Source organism: Cynocephalus volans, chromosome 4, assembly GCF_027409185.1.
Source record: "Cynocephalus volans isolate mCynVol1 chromosome 4, mCynVol1.pri, whole genome shotgun sequence".
NCBI classification, from domain to species: Eukaryota; Metazoa; Chordata; class Mammalia; order Dermoptera; family Cynocephalidae; genus Cynocephalus; species Cynocephalus volans.
The window spans coordinates 53,702,072-53,718,679 of record NC_084463.1 but is presented as its reverse complement, the minus strand read 5'-3'; the positions used below and the strand labels follow the sequence as shown (position 1 = coordinate 53,718,679).

Here is a 16,608-nt window from a genome sequence, read left to right as displayed (position 1 = left end):
ACGATAAATGAAATAATTTTACTACTTAAAACAACACAGTATAACAACTATTTCAATAGTATTCACATTTATCCAGTATTATAAGTAATCTACACAAGATGTAAAATACACAGCAGGAAGTGAATTGGTAATACACAAACACTACACCATTTATAGAAGGGACTTGAGCAAATTTTTATATCAATAGGGGATCCTCAAGACAATCGTCAATACCTGAGGACAGTTGTATATTTATAGGTCTTCTTCTTGATGTAAGTTCTCTGATGTCTTAGTTATGGCTTCTAGCAAAATCTTTTCCGATACAAATTACATTCCTTGAGATTTTCCTTCGTGTGAATTTTTTTCTGTCTATTAGGGGGAATTTCAGTACAGGCTTGTCATATTACATACATAAGGAGTTCTTTCCTGATGTCTTCTAAACAGTGACTTCATAAGAAAAATTTTTTCCACATTCATTACATTCACAGAGCTTCTCACCTGTGTGAATTTTCTGATGCATGCTGAGAGTTTACTTCTGTTCAAAAGCTTTTCCACACGCTTTACATTCATATGGTTTCTCACATGTGTGAATTCTCTGGTGCATGCTGAGGTGCAACTTTCGCTTAAAAGATTTTCCACATTCATTACATTCATATGGTTTCTCACCTGTGTGGATTCTGTGATGCATGCTGAGGTATGACTTTTTGTTAAAAGCTTTTCCACATTCTTTACATACATATCATTTCTCACCAGTGTGAATAATCTGATGCATACTGAGGTGTGACTTTCGGTTAAAAGCTTTTCCACATTTTTTACATTCATATGGTTTCTCACGTGTGAATTCTCTGATACCCACTGAAGGTTGACTTCTGGTTAAAAGCTTTCCCACATTCTATACATTCATATGGTTTCTCACCTGTATGAATTCTCTGATGCCTGCTGAGGGTTGACATTTGGTTAAAAGCTTTTCCACATTCTTTACATTCATATGGTTTTTCACGTGTGAATTCTGTGATGCATGCTGAGGGTTGACTTAAAGTTAAAAGCTTTTCCACATTCTTGACATTCATATGGTTTCTCACCTGTATGAATTCTCTGATGCATGCTGAGGTATGACTTTTGGTTAAAAGCTTTTCCACATTCTTTACATACATATGGTTTCTCACATGTGTGAATTCTCTGATGCATGCTGAGGGCTGACTTAAAATTAAAAGCTTTCCCACACTCTTTACATTCATATGGTTTCTCACATGTGTGAATTCTCTGATGCCTGCTGAGGGTTGACTTTTGGTAAAAAGCTTTTCCACATTCTTTACATACATATGGTTTCTCACATGTGTGAATTCTCTGATGCCTGCTGAGGGTTGACTTTTGGTAAAAAGCTTTTCCACATTCTTTACATACATATGGTTTCTCACATGTGTGAATTCTCTGATGCCTGCTGAGGGTTGACTTTTGGTAAAAAGCTTTTCCACATTCTTTACATTCATATGGTTTCTCACCTTTGTGAATTCTCTGATGCATGCTGAGGTGTGACTTTTGTTTAAAAGCTTTCCTACATTCTTTACATTCATATGGTTTCTCACATGTGTGAATTCTCTGATACCCACTGAGGGTTGACTTCTGGTTAAAAGCTTTCCCACATTCCACACATTCATATGGTTTCTCACCTGTGTGAATTTTCTGGTGCATGCTGAGGTGAGACTTTTGGTTAAAAGATTTTCTACGTTCTTTACATTCATATGCTTTCTCACCTGTGTGAATAATCTCATGCATGCTGAGGTTTGACTTTTTGTTAAAAGAATTTCCACATTCTTTACAATCATATGGTTTCTCACATGTGTGATTTTTCTGATGCATGCTGAGGGTTGACTTCTCATTAAAAGCTTTCCCACATTCTACACATTCATATGGTTTCTCACCTGTGTGAATTCTCTGATGCATGCTGAGGTGAGACTTTTGGTTAAAAGCTTTTCCACATTCTTTACAGACATATGGTTTCTCACATGTGTGAATTCTCTGGTGCATGCTGAGGTGTGACTTTAACTTAAAAGCTTTTCCACATTCTTTACATTCATATGGTTTCTCACCTGTGTGAATTATCTGATGCTTGCTGAGGTGTGACTTTAACTTAAAAGCTTTTCTGCATTCTTTACATTCATATGGTTTCGCACCTGTGTGAATTCTGTGATGCATGCTGAGGTGTGACTTTTGGTTAAAAGCTTTCCCACATTCTTTGCATTCATATGGCTTCTCACCTGTATGAATTCTCTGATGCCTGCTGAGGGTTGACTTTTGGTTAAAAGCTTTTCCACATTCTTTACATTCATATGGTTTTTCACATGTGTGAATTCTCTGATGCATGCTGAGATGTGACTTTTGGTTAAAAGCTTTTCCACATTCTTCACATTCATATGGTTTCTCACCTGTGTGAATTTTCTGATGCACACTGAGGTGTGACTTTCGGTTAAAAGCTTTTCTACATTCTTTACATTTATATGGTTTCTCACCTGTGTGAATTCTCTCATGTATCCCGACAATTGACTTTTGGCTAAAAGCTTTTCCATATTCTTTACATTTATAAGGTGTTTTCCCTGTGTGAGTACTCTGATGCATCTTGAAGGATTTGTTATTAAACATTTTCCCACCTCCATTACATTTGTAGGGCTTCTCACCCGGGTGAGTTCTCTGATGCACTGTGATGGGTGACTTTTGGTTAAAAGCTTTTCCACACTCCTTATACTCAAATGGTGTTTCACCCTTTTGAATTCTCTGACACTTCTTGAGTGCTGACTTTTGGTTAAAAGCTTTTCCACATTCTTTACATTCATTGTGGTACTCACCTGGGTTAATTCTCTGATATATATTCAGGTTTGACTTTATGTTAAAACGTTTTCCACATTCATCATAGATTCTCTTACGCATCCTGAAGTTTGAATTCTGGTGAAAGGTTTTTCCACGTGTTAAACTCAAAGGGTTTCTCACCATTGTGAATTCTCTCATGTTTCTTGAGTTTTGACTTACTGGAGAAAATTCGACTTTCTTCACATTCATATAGCTTCTCACTCATGTGAATTCTCTGATATGCACTAAGGGCAGAATTATGGTAGAAAAATTTTCTACATCCACTACATTCACATGATTTTCCACTACTGTGAATTGCCTGATAACAGCTGAGAAGTGAATTCTCATGAAAGCTTTTGCCACACTTAATAAATCCATAGGCCATTTCCCCTGTGTGAGTTCTGCAATTTACAGTAAGGTCTGACTTCTGATGGAAAAATATCTCCTGTTCACTTCATGGATAAAGCTTCTTCCCCATAGATGTTCCCTGATATGAAATAAGGTATGATTGCTTAATAAAAGATTTCTGACATTCACTGTATTTATGTTTCTCTCCTGTGTGTATAATCTGATGTTGAGTAAGTTTAGTCTTTTTATAGAACATTTTCTGACATACATCACATTGAAAAGTTTTCTTCACTACCTGAGTTATTTCTTGGACAGTAACAGCTGACTTATTACAAGTTTTCCCATATTGACTATATTTATAGTTGGTCTCACCAATATGAATTTTCTTATATGTAAATACTATTGGCACTGTGTTGGAGGATTGTCCTTTTCCACTATATTCAAAAAGTTGCCCATCTGGAATCTTAGGATACTGACTAAGATGCTCATGATGACTCTGTGATTTCTCAGATGTATTATCCTCATCAGTTTTCTCTCCAGCACAAATGACATCAGTCTCTGAAAGAAGTGCACTGTGACATAGATTAAACTCCTCATGCCCCACTCCTGAATAGTTTCCATTATTTATAACCTGATTTAAAATATGTACTGAACTGAAATTCAATGATTTTCCTAACTCCACTCTCTCCTCAGTTGATTGGTTGCCATTGATGATTACACCTTGCCACAAATATTTACCATGACTTTCAGGGTTCCTCTCGATTAGATCATTGATTATCTGGATATCTGAAATGACAAACAAAACCACATTGATGAACCACACATAAGCATATCTTATTGCATGTTCATGTAAAGGTAGAGAAGTTTCTCCCAACCCTAGTAATAAAAGATTTTATAAATATCAATAATGGCTATTGGTTTCAGGAGTGTATGGGTTTTCTTCATACTTTCATAAGTTATGTTGTCTTAATATATTTTCTAACATTAGGTCACATTATAATTTGCTTCTTTATTCACTTTTTTCATTTTAAAATCATGATAAAATATTTGATAATTTTTATGTTTTTCCAAATTGTAAATTTCAAATGATGGCTTATCACATTCCGTTGGTTTTTTGTTCTACTTTCCTTTTTACTCTATATTATTTTTAAAATTTTTACTCTATATTATTTTTACAATTTTTACTCTATTTTGCAGTTTTTTACACTATTTTTTACAGTTTTTACTCTATTTTACTTTATGACAATAGAGGTTATCTCCTGCTGCTCTTTTTCTTATTCTTCAATTTCAAATATGGTCAGGTTTTCCTTCATTGGCTACTTTCAGGAGCAGAACAATCCAATTTTTCATCACAAATGGAGGAAAATGTCTTAGGTTAAGAATTTTGCATTAATGTTTCTGTAGTTTTTACTCTTCCCTAAGAAATGGCTATAGGCATGTGGAAGTTTTTCAAATAATAAAATCTCCTTTTTCCCACCCTAAACAGAGCCTCCTACAAATTACTCATTTAACCTCACTTCCTGTGCTTCAAATAACCATTACTATACAGGAAACTTCAGTCCAGCCCAACAGACACCCTGCTGTTCTAAAATATTTGGTTCTGCAACCAAAGCTTTGCCCACCATCTTTGACAAGTGTGTTTTTGACTCCTTATAAAATAAACATTTATTCTCTTCCCAAACCCTGGAACACACATTCCCACTTGATAATTCATTGCTCATGAAAAATTTAGTATTATGCACTGGAGTTTTGGATGCCTATTACTCTGATAAAAAATAGGCTCCTGTACATTTGTAAATTTCTTTCTTGTTTTAGAATGATTTCCACAAAGAGAAGAGAAAAATACTAACTTCAAATTCCACTTCCAAGCAGCAATCTCAGTCCCTCAACTTGAAACCCTTGTTTCCCTTGACCTTGATACCATGAGTCTCCTGGTTCTTCTATAAATTCCAGAACTCTCATTTTCTATGCCCTATGCTAGGTCTGCCTTTGCTCCATAATTTCTGATGTGGTACAGAAGGCTCATACCTGGACCTCTTATTTTCTTACCAACTTCCAATGTGATATCCTGCACTGCTTTGGGATTCTGTCAAGGATCCCCACTAGAAACAAGGCCCTTACCACATGTATCCTCTAGATCTTGGAATGCTCAGCCTCCAGAACAGAAAAGTAAGAGCTAGAGTTTGTTTCTTCACAAATTACCCAGTATCAGATATTCTAGTTTAAGTAACAGAGTCTGAAAAACCATGTCCCTGAGAGTGCAGGACATTATGGCAACTGAGAATACTGAAAAAGTAAATAGCAAAAATAAATGTCAAGGAAGAGAAACATAGGGATTATATTTTAGTAAAACATGTTAAAAAACAGCAAAATAAAATATGGAGATATATATGTATGGGACCATCTAAGCCATGTAAGAGAATATGTAATACATGTGTTTGATGCAAGAAGATGAGCCAGCCTCAACTCAGTCATCTGTGGAAAAATTGCTAGAAACAGCTGAACACAGCCAACATCTGCTGGGTTTTACTCTCCCTGGCCTCTGCCCAGGATGTGCTTACTAACCTTGAAGGCTCTGGTTTGGGTGTTCTTTTATTATCCATGGCTCTGCTCCTTTGTCCAACTTGAGGATCACCTCAGGTTTACTAATGCAGTGTCCTGTTAATGGGAAGTAACATAGGACTTTATAAAACAGCAAAGCCAGATCCTTGGAAGAATGACAAGAGCTCAGCTCCATAAATTACACAATAAAGAGACCAATTTGAAACTTGTTAGATAGGGATGACATGTTTTTCATGAAATGTATTTTTATCAAATGGCATAAAACCCTACAAACGATTCCTATTTTTATAAAAGAAATAACAAAACGTTTTTTCTGAATGTTACTGGGGAGTGTCACTCACCCAATGACACCAGGCTGCTGTAGGTCTCTAGCATCACATCCCTGTACAATGTCCTCTGAGCATCATTCAAGTCCCTCCACTCCTCCCAGGTGAAATCCACAGCCACATCCTCAAATGACACCAATTCCTGTAATGGCACATTGATCTCAATTCAAGCCACCAGCCCTGGGTCAGAAAACAGGAATCTCAGATTTCACACTTTTGAGTGAGGATGAGGGTCTTATGTGTTAAATAAGGTGCTGCTTTTCTATTCTCCATATAGTGTAGTTAAAAATAAAAACTAGCAGGAATATCCTGTCACTGTAATAATATACTGATTACTAAAAATAGGATTACAAAGATTACCTTATAGCTAAGAACCATTCTTCTTGCTAGTGATAAAAGTGTTAATAAAATATCACTTCTCCAAGAAGTTTCTAATCAGATTTGAAGACATACGTATGTCTTCAAATACGTATGAACCAGTGTGTCAGACTAACAAATTTTGACAGTTCAATAGAGAATGGGATAAGAAAGACAAAAAATATTTTTATGTTGCATTCTGTTTGCACTTCACTGAAATGCCAAAGATGTTAATCTCTTCCATGTGAACCACATGTTCTCATGAGTATGAGGCAACAGTAAAACTGAACTCACAAGAGCAAATGAAGACACCACATGTTAATGTAAGCACACATGGCACTATGTCTAAGTGAATGCTCATGGGCAGTGATAACAGATACACTATTAAAGAAACACATTATGGAATGCTTCGCATTTAAATATTTTTCCATTTTGAAAGTGAAACATTACATACAATTGCTGTTTTTTAATTATTTATAAACTGAAAGCATATACAAAAACACTCCAAAATTTCCTTCCCACATGCCAAAGGATTGCTTTTGTCTGCATGAGAATAAACACTGCCACTTTCTAAACACAGGGTATAAATAATGTGGTTTTGTAAATACAAATCAGTTACATATTAGATTTTCAATTTAATAGCCATCCACTAGAAGGAGAATGGAAAAAGCTTTAGAGAGAGTCAGAGCAGAAGAAAACAGGGTGGTTAAAGACCAGCTGCGTTAGATCATAGAACAAGTGTGGTTAGCTAGCTGTCTTGGGAGACCATGCTTCTCATAACACTAAGGTCACAGGTTCAGATCTCCATAAGGGCCAATCAATAGAAAAATAAAATAACAGACCAGTAAGCATACAGGAGAGGAAATTAATGTGGAAACAAAAACCAGGAAGACACTGTGGTGCTAAGCTCCTGTGCAGAAAATAAAAGTGTTTTACTCTCAAGCTTCCTACATAATCAGAGCTAATTAGGTATGGGCACTGTAAAGTGTAGCTTTTAGAATGACAGAAAAATATAATGGGCAGAAATAAAACAGACTTGAATACATTATACTTGAAATATCTGTGGGAATGTCCAAATGGCAATTGGATACATGACTCCAGAGTTCAAGAAAGATATCTAAGCTGAAGTTAAAGATTTGGAAATGTATTAGTCCATTTTTGTTGCTTTTAACAAAATACCTAGAATTGGGTGACTTGTTAGAAACTGAAATTTACTACTTGCATATTCAAAAGCTGGGGAGTCAAAAGTTCAGTGAACACAGTTGGTGAAGACCTCAGTGCAGATGACAGTGACCCAGGGGTCTCACATGGCATAAAACTGCAAAGCAGAGATAGGTTAACCTCCGATGTGTTCTTCCTGTAAAGCCCTCAGAACAACATCCCTGCCCACCACTATTAACCCATTCATTATGGTATTGTCCTACAATCTAATCACATCATTACAGCCCCATCTTTCAATTACCATAATAGGATTTCCCACCATCTTAACACCATCACAGACGGTGTCAAGTTTTGGGGGGACATTCAGTCCAAGGCAGGGAAATATCTAATTTCAATGTTACCTGAAGCCATCAGAATGAATGAGCAAACCTAAGAGATTCCAAGTAAAAACAAAACAAAACCAAAAAAGAACAGCGATAGTCTGCAGAAGCACTTTATCTTTAAACATAAGATAGAGGAAAAGTAGAATGTGAAGAACAAAAAGAAATTTTCTAAATTTGTTCCACAATTTAAGGAAAGTTCAGTATTAAAAAGCCTACCAATATAATTCATTATATGAATATATAATTCATTAAATATATATATGTATTTTCATTTGGTCTGTTTGGAAATCCAACATATTTGTAGGTCTATGCGTAAAAATCCTTTAAATAATTATATAGATGTTAACAAACAAGATACACGGGGGCAGGCAACTTGCCAGTATAGTTATCAAACTATGGTCCTTGATAGTACTGGCACCACACTCTCACCAACTTGGTAGACTAAACATAGCTGAGAAAAAAAATCTCTGGGCTTGAGGATAGATCAAAGAAATTGAAAGCTGAAAAGCATACACACAAAACAAAAAGACAAAAATAACAGTACATAATATCTGAAGAGTGTTGGACAATGTCAAAAGTTGTAATAGAGAGTAATGAGAAAACCAGCAGAATAGAGATGGAGGAAAAAAATAGAAGAAACACTTAAAACAATAATGTCTGAGAACTTCCACAATTAATATCAGGCACCAAACAAAAGATCAAGGGATTTAAGATAACACAGAATCAGATAAATGCCAAAATACTACATCTAGGCATGTAGTTCTCAAACTTCAGAAAATCAGAAATAATAAAAATCCTGTAGCCAGAGCAAGGAAAAAATATCATACCTAAAAAGGAACAGATAAGAATTGCACCCAACATCTACTGAGAATCCATGTAAGTAAGGAGAGAGTACAGTGAAATATCCAAACACTTGATTAGGATACCTACAACCTAGAGTCCTATGCACTATGAAATCAACCTGTAAAAGAGAAGAAAAGATATAGTCTTTCTCAAGGAAACAAAATTGAGAGAATTTGTTGCCAGTACACCTGTTTTGGAAGCAATGTAAAAAAAAAAAAAAAAAAAAAACTTACAGAGAAGAAAAAAGATATAGGTTAGAATCTGGATATACATAAAGAGAACTAAAGAAAAAAGTAAAGGTTCAATAAAAACCTTTTTTTACTTAAGTTTTTTTCATTGCAACATAGTTGATTGGACATATCTTTGAGGTAAAGAATTGGATATCAATGTGTGCAATATGTGATGTTCAAATTAGGGTAATATATTCTTCATTATACAGTGTAATCAATTTTTCTGACCCTTTACAAGTACCTCCCTTGCACCATCCCCCTGAGCATTTCCTACCTTTAGTAACTCAGTTCTGTTTTCTATTCCTGAAGTTTAATGCAATATTGTGATTGTTGTATATTTCCTTTACATATTTATTAAATTGCTTATTTATTTCCTTAATTGCCACATATAAGTGAGGACATGCAACATTTTTCTTCCTGTAACTGGCTTATTTTACTTAACATAATTTTTTCTACGTTCATCCATGTGGCTGTGAATGGCAATATTTCATTCTTTTTAAAGGCAGAGTAGTAGTTCATTGTATAAAAATACTACATTTTCCTTATCCAGTCATCCAATAATGGACATTTAGGTTGGTTCCTACTCTTGCCTACTGTAAATAGAGCTGTAATACACATGGGAGTACAGGTGTCCCTTCTACATGACTATTTCAAATCCTTTGAATGTATACCCAGCAGTGGGATTGCTGAGTCACATGGCAGTTCTATCTGTACTTGGTTGAGAAAACTCCATGCTGTTTTTGATAAGGGCTGTACCAACTTACAGTCCCACCAACAATATAGGAGGATTCCTCTTTCTCTGCATTCTCACCAGCATTTGTTATTCTCTGCATTTTGATAGTAGCCAGTCTAACTGGAATGACATATTTCAATGTGGCTTTGATTTACACCTCCTGGATGCTGAGTGATGTTGAGCATTTTCTCCTGTATCTGTCAGTCATATGTATATCTTCCGTTTGGAATTGCCGATTCAGCTCCTTTGCGCATTTTTAAAATCAGACTATTTGTTATTCTACTTTTAAGTTGTTTGGGTTACTTTTATATTCTAGATATTAATCTTTCATCAGATGCACAGTTTACAAATAATTTCTCCCACTCTGTAGGTTATTCTTTTCCTTTGTTGTTTCTTGTGCTGTGCAGCAGCTTTTTAGTTTGATATAATCCCATTTGTTTTTGCTTTTGTTGCCTATGCTGTGGGGGTCATATTCATAAACTCTTTGCCCAGTCCTACTTCCTGAAGTGTTTCCCTTATAATTTCTTTTAGAAGTTTTATGGCTTCTGGTCTTATATTTAAGTTTTTAATCTAATTCTTCCAATCCAATGGCATGGAATATCTTTCCACTTTTTGCTGTCTTCTTTAATTTCTTTCAACAGTGATTTGTAGATCCCACTGTAGAGATCTTTCACATCCTTTGTTGACTGTATTCAAAGATGTTTTATTTTGGGGGGTGACTATGGTAAATGGAATATAGCTTTCTCTTTTTTTCTGCTAGTTCAAAAAAGCTAGTGATTTTGGCATGTTGGTGTATCCTACTACTTTACTGAAGTTGTTCACTGACTCTAAGGGTCCTTTTGGAGACTTTTTAGGTTTTTCTTTATATAGGATCATAATATCTGCAAACGGACAATTTGACCCTCTCTTTACTCTTTGGGATGCCCTTGCTTTCTTTCTCTTGCCTGATTCCTCTGGCTAGTACTTCCTGTACTATTTTAAATAACAGATGAGGGTAGATATCCTTGTGTTTTTCCCATTCTTAAGGAAAAGCTTTCAATTTCTCCCCATTGAGAATGACAACGACAACAGTTTTGTCATATATGGCTTTTATCATGTTGAGATACTTTCCTTCTATAACTAATTTGCTGACACTCTTTGTCATGAAGTGATGTTGAATTTTGTCAAATGCTTCTTAAATGTTTATTGAGATAATCATATGGTTTTTGTCCCTGATTTTCTTGATGGAGTGTATCACATTTATTGACTTGTGTATGTTGAATGATTCTTGCATCCTTGGGATGAAACCTCCTTGATTGTGATGTTTCATTTCTTGGATGTGTTGCTGTAGTCTATTTGCTAATATTTTATTGATGATTTTCTCATCTATACTTCTCAAATATACTGGCCTATAGCTTTCTTTTCTAGTGGTATCATTATCTGCTTTGGGGATCAGGGTGATGTTTACCTCATGGAATCAGTATGGGAGAATGGCCTCTGTTTCAATTTCTTAGAATAGTTTCAAGAGAATTGGTATTAATTCCTCTTTAAAGGTTTGGTAGAATTCATCAGTAAAGCCAACTCATCCTGGCATTCTCTTTGTTGGAAGATTGCTGATTACTGCTTCAGTCTCATTGCTTGCTTGGTATTGGTCTGTTCAAATTTTGTACATATTCCTGATTCAGTCATTGTAGTTTGCATGAATACAGAAATTTCTCTATTTCCTCCAGGTTTCCAAATTATTTTTGTATAGTTGTTTATAATAGTGTCCAGTGATTCTTTGTGCTTCTGTGGTATAGGTTTTCATGCCTTCTTTTTCATTTCTGACTATTGTTATTTGTGTCTTTTTCCTTCTTTCTTTAGTTAGACTACCTAAAGGTGTGTCTATTTTGATTACCTTCTCAAAAAAAGCTTTTTCTTTCATTGATTGTTGTCAACCAATACCCAAGGGGAGATGGTGGGGAATTGAAGAAACACTTATGGGATCAGGAGGGGTACACAGACTGAAGACCTGTGAAGCAAACTAGTTTATTTTAGGTTCCTTTTTATAAGCCAGTGAAAATAACAAATTGTACTGATTAAATCACTTAGGTCTGGTATAAAGCTATTTATAGAACATCTTCAGCTGCCATGGCACTTGAAGATTCATGGCTAACTACTTACCAATAAAATAAGAGCATAAATTCCTCATATACAGAACAATAGCATAAGTTCCTTATTTACAAAGCTCTCTGGATCCTGGGTTCAGTCAAGTTCAGACCTCAAGGGGAGGGGGAAGGGGAAAGCAGGCAAAATTGTAAGCCAGCCTTGCCGGCTTATTACCTAGAATAGAAAGGACTTTTTCAGCTTGCTATTCAGTACCTCACATTTCCCCCTTCTGTATTTTGGATGATGAAGTCCCCAGGACCTCCCATCTGAAGCCACAATTGGTGGTTGGTGGTACAGAGTTGCTGTAATTGTTGTTTGCTACAATGGAAGTAGACTGAAAAACACAAAAAGGCAAATACAGAAGCAACTATATATGCTATTAACAAACACAATATCTGCTGAACCATTTACAAGGGATGCAATTGATACAGTTTGTCAAAAATTTCCACAATTTCCACAGGAGCCACAATATGTGATTATTTTGAATGTTTAAAATGTCTTGATGTACAATGTCCAGATCTATACTAAAATTGTTTAAATGCCACACCCCCAGCAGATGGCAATACATTTTCTCCCATTCTCATTCTGTCTTACTATAGGGCTTTGTGGTTAAACAAATCCATTAACAGGTGGCATGGCATCACAATGACATGAGCATTTTTGAACACTGTACTTCTTCTCCTAAATAGTCTACTGCCATTTCAAGAGCATTAAGCCTGGCATTAATTTCTCCATCTATATCCTCTTTTACCATTAAGGCTTATGAAGTCTTTTGAGCCAACTGATTTACATAATGGGCAGTATGGATACTTTGAGGCAGAGCAAGTGTAGAGGTCACTGTGCTAGCCACAACAGAAATAAGTACAAGGACTCTGGCCATAGGAAGTCCTAAAATCATGTTATTCAAGATAACAGTGTAGAAACAAGGGATAAGACCTAAGTAACTATATTTTCATACCAAGAGCCATTTACATGCACAGGGAGGACTACAAAAGGGGTTGTGTTAAAACCATTATTCTTCTTTCTTTGTGTTCATTGCCAATACTGGAAAGATACAGGATGTTAAAATACATTGGTTACAGGAAATATTATAACCATTATCATGGGGCATTATTTCAAAATCTCCCAGAAGTAGCACATTGGGAGGAGTTACACAGGAGCATAGACCATACGAAAACACAAGATTTTGAACTTGGTCTATGATAGATACAGTAACAACACTCAATGAAGCAAGTAATCTGCACAAACTCAGATGGGCCACACCCCGGTTTGTGTACCATATACTAGTCACCCAACCCCTGGGTACCTACCGCACAGTCAGATGGCAACCAGGATTCTATGTGATGATGAGACCAGTCCCATAATGTCTTGTCATCATCTGAAGAAACCCAGCAGTGTGCTGTAATATGGGAGTGGGAGAATAACATTCCAGCCAGTGGGGGTGTTTGACAAAAGGCTGTCCATGCTGATTCACAGAGGAAGACAGCCCTGGGAGGGCTCCTTGAGCACCAGTTTTTTTTTTTTATCTTTTATCCCATCCAATCCTTACATCATTACAGTCTGCATATGAATTAACGTTTGTAAGAAGACAAACAAGGACTGTAATTCATGGTCACAGGTGAAACTTATATGAGCTGTTTTAATATCCTGCAAAACTAAGATCAATTATTGACAGTCTGAATATAAGTTAAAGGGACCATCCTGTAATAAGGAAAAAGCATAAACAACAGCATGAAGTTCAACATGCTGTGTACAGTAGTCTTGAACATATCTAGAAAAAGGTTGGCCATCAATAATTACTGCTGCTAGTCTAGTGCTGGAACCATCAGTAAACACGAAGGAAGCATTAGATAAAGGAATCAAAGAAGTATTCTTAGGAAGGATGATGGAAGTACACTGAAAAAATTGTAACAGTGTGTTCTGAAGGTAGTGGACAGAGATTTGACCAGGAAATTCTGCAAAGGCTTCTTGCCAAGCAACGACAGAGCTCATAAACCATTGAAACCACTGCAATGAGAAAGGAATCACAATACAATGAGGGTCAATTACAAACCACTTTTGTAATCGATGCCACCCTATAATAATTAAAGCTATGCAAAAGATAATAAGGAGCTAAGATATATGAGTCTAGTGAGATAGTAAAAAAAAAAAGCCACTCCAATGGGAAATGTTTCTGCCATATTGATACAATGGTGATAACAGATGTGAGAAATAGGATAAGAAATATGGGTGAATATAGATTTTTCATGGGTTTATATGAAAAACCTGTGATTTGTGGATGGCTTGCTCAACTTCTTGCAATGCATGGATTGCTTCAGGAGTCAAAGTTCTCGGAGAATTAGGTGATGAGTCACCCTTTAAGATGTCAAATAAAGGCTGAAGATCCACAGTTGTTAAGTCAGAGGGAAGGGCAAATCCAGTTAATGTCTCCCAGTAATTTTTGGAAATCATTGTGTCTTCAAAGAATCAAGTCTGATTTGAATTTTTTGAGTGGATGGGCTTATTGTCTATGATATGACCCAGATAGGAGTGTTGCATTTGAATTTTGTCTGGAGTTAGAACCCAACCATAAGTAGCTAATACCTTGGAAAGGGAATCAAATATTGAAAGTAAATGCTGTTGATTTTTATGGGCAATTAGAATATCATCCATATAATGGATGATATTGATGTCATAAAGGCTCAAGAACATTAGAAATATGTTTCTAACATAATGTAGCGCTATTAGCCCACCCTGTGGCAATACCTTCCACTGATATATTTCATGGGGGCTTGAAAATTAAAAAAGGGTATGCTAAAAGTGAACCATTCATGATCTAAAGGAGACAAGGGGATGGAAAAGAAACAGTTTTGCAGGTCCAGGACCATTAAATAAAGAGAAGCTGGGATGGCTATAGGAGCTGGAAGGCCAGGTTGTAAAATGCCTATGGTTTTCATGACTGCTCTTAGGTCTTGCAAAAGTCCCCATGAGCCAGATTTTTTCCTAATGACAAAAATAGGGGTATTCCAAGGACTATTAGAGAGCTCAATATGGCCCTTTTGAAGTTGACCTTGAACCAAATTTTGACAAGCAAGTAACATCTCCTGAGTAAGAGGCCACTGATCCACCCATACAGGTGCATCTGAGATCCAAGAAATTGGATCAACAGTGGCAAGAAATATCACAGCCCCCATTATAAAGGGGTAGAGGAATGGTGCAGAATTTCATTGTGATTCAATAGTAAAGCTCCCATTTGCTGTAAGACATCACATCCCCACAAATTAATAGGTATAGAAGAAAGCACATAGGGATGAACAAACAGTTCCAGAATGGCCTTCATTGTCAGCCCAAATTAGGGAAGAGCTACTGTGCCAAGAAGCAGGCCAATATGTTTTGGACATGACAGAAATGTCAGCTCCTGTATCTAATAACCCCTTAAAGGGTTTTCCTTGAACAGATAACACTAATTCGGGGCATCCCTTTCATATTTGTTGTACCCAATAGGCTTTATCAGATGACCCAAACCCTTGCTCTACCCGTGGGGTATTTTGAAGAACCTTACCTGTAATTAAAAGAGGAACCAATACTAGTTGAGCTATTTTCATGTCAGGAGAGAGAGTGATGATTCCTTGCCCTGCAGCAGCCATAACTCATATCTCTCCAGTATAACCAGGGTCAATGTCTCCAGGAAACACCTGAATGCTTTTTAAAGTAAGTCTGCTCTGTCCCAAGATAATCCCTATGCTGCCTGAAGGTAAAAGGCCAAATATACTGCTAGGGATAGCTTGTGGCCCCATAGTAGGGATTAACACAAACGAAGATGTGGGGCTGAGATCCAATCCTCACTTCTTCTGGTTGCTCGGGAGAGTTTGGCGATGGCTTTTCAGAGACCAAATCCAGAACTCGGGAAGGATAGACGGACATGCCTGGCCCTGTTTCTCATTTCCCCAATGGGGAACACACCAACCCTCTACCGTTGTTTTTGAATGACATTCATTAGCCCAGTGGAGTCCCCTCCAACATCTTGGGCACATATTTGGAGCAGGTGTGGAAGGGGAGTTATCAGGAGAGGAAGCTTGATTATGACATTCCTTTGCAAAGTGACCTCCTTTTCCACATTTAAAACATGTTTTGGATCTACACCTTGGATCTTTTTTTCCTTGTTCTCTAAAATACTGAGAGGGCATTATATTTCACAAGGTAGTGGCAAAAGCTACCCCCTGCATGTATGAGGGCCCAATAACTGCACAGAGACAGACATAGTCAGAAAGTGTCCCCTTCTTAATGGCAAACAGCGGTCTGGCAAGCTGAATTGGTGCTTTCATAAGCCAGCTGCTTGGTCAGCAGCATTCCAGCCTCCCCATCTATCACTAGGTATCCCACGGCCTGCAGCAAATGGGACAAAAAATCTTTACATGGCTCATCAAGACCCTGAGAGATCTTACTAAGTTCTTCCATTTTAGTGCCAGCCATGGGAAGCCTCCTCCAAGCTTGCTGTGCAACAGTATTAATCTGTTGGTAAACATCAGTGGAAAATCCTGTTATACCACCATGGAGAAATCACATTCACCAGCCAAAATAGCAAAAGTGACTTCAAGTCCTTCTCTGTAATTGCACTCAGATTGTTCCTGAACACATTCAGAAAACTCTGATTTCCACAAAAGGTATTCACCTCCACTAAGACAGGCATTTGTTATATTTTTCCAATCTGCTAGTGGGAGCACTTCAACCACCAT

General features: G+C 36.8%; 1 pseudogene; it reads right to left on the bottom strand.

Moving 5' to 3' along the window:
* Nucleotides 1-884: 884 nt before the first annotated feature.
* Nucleotides 885-16,345, bottom strand: LOC134376137 (zinc finger protein 11-like; annotated as a pseudogene).
* Nucleotides 16,346-16,608: the final 263 nt, after the last annotated feature.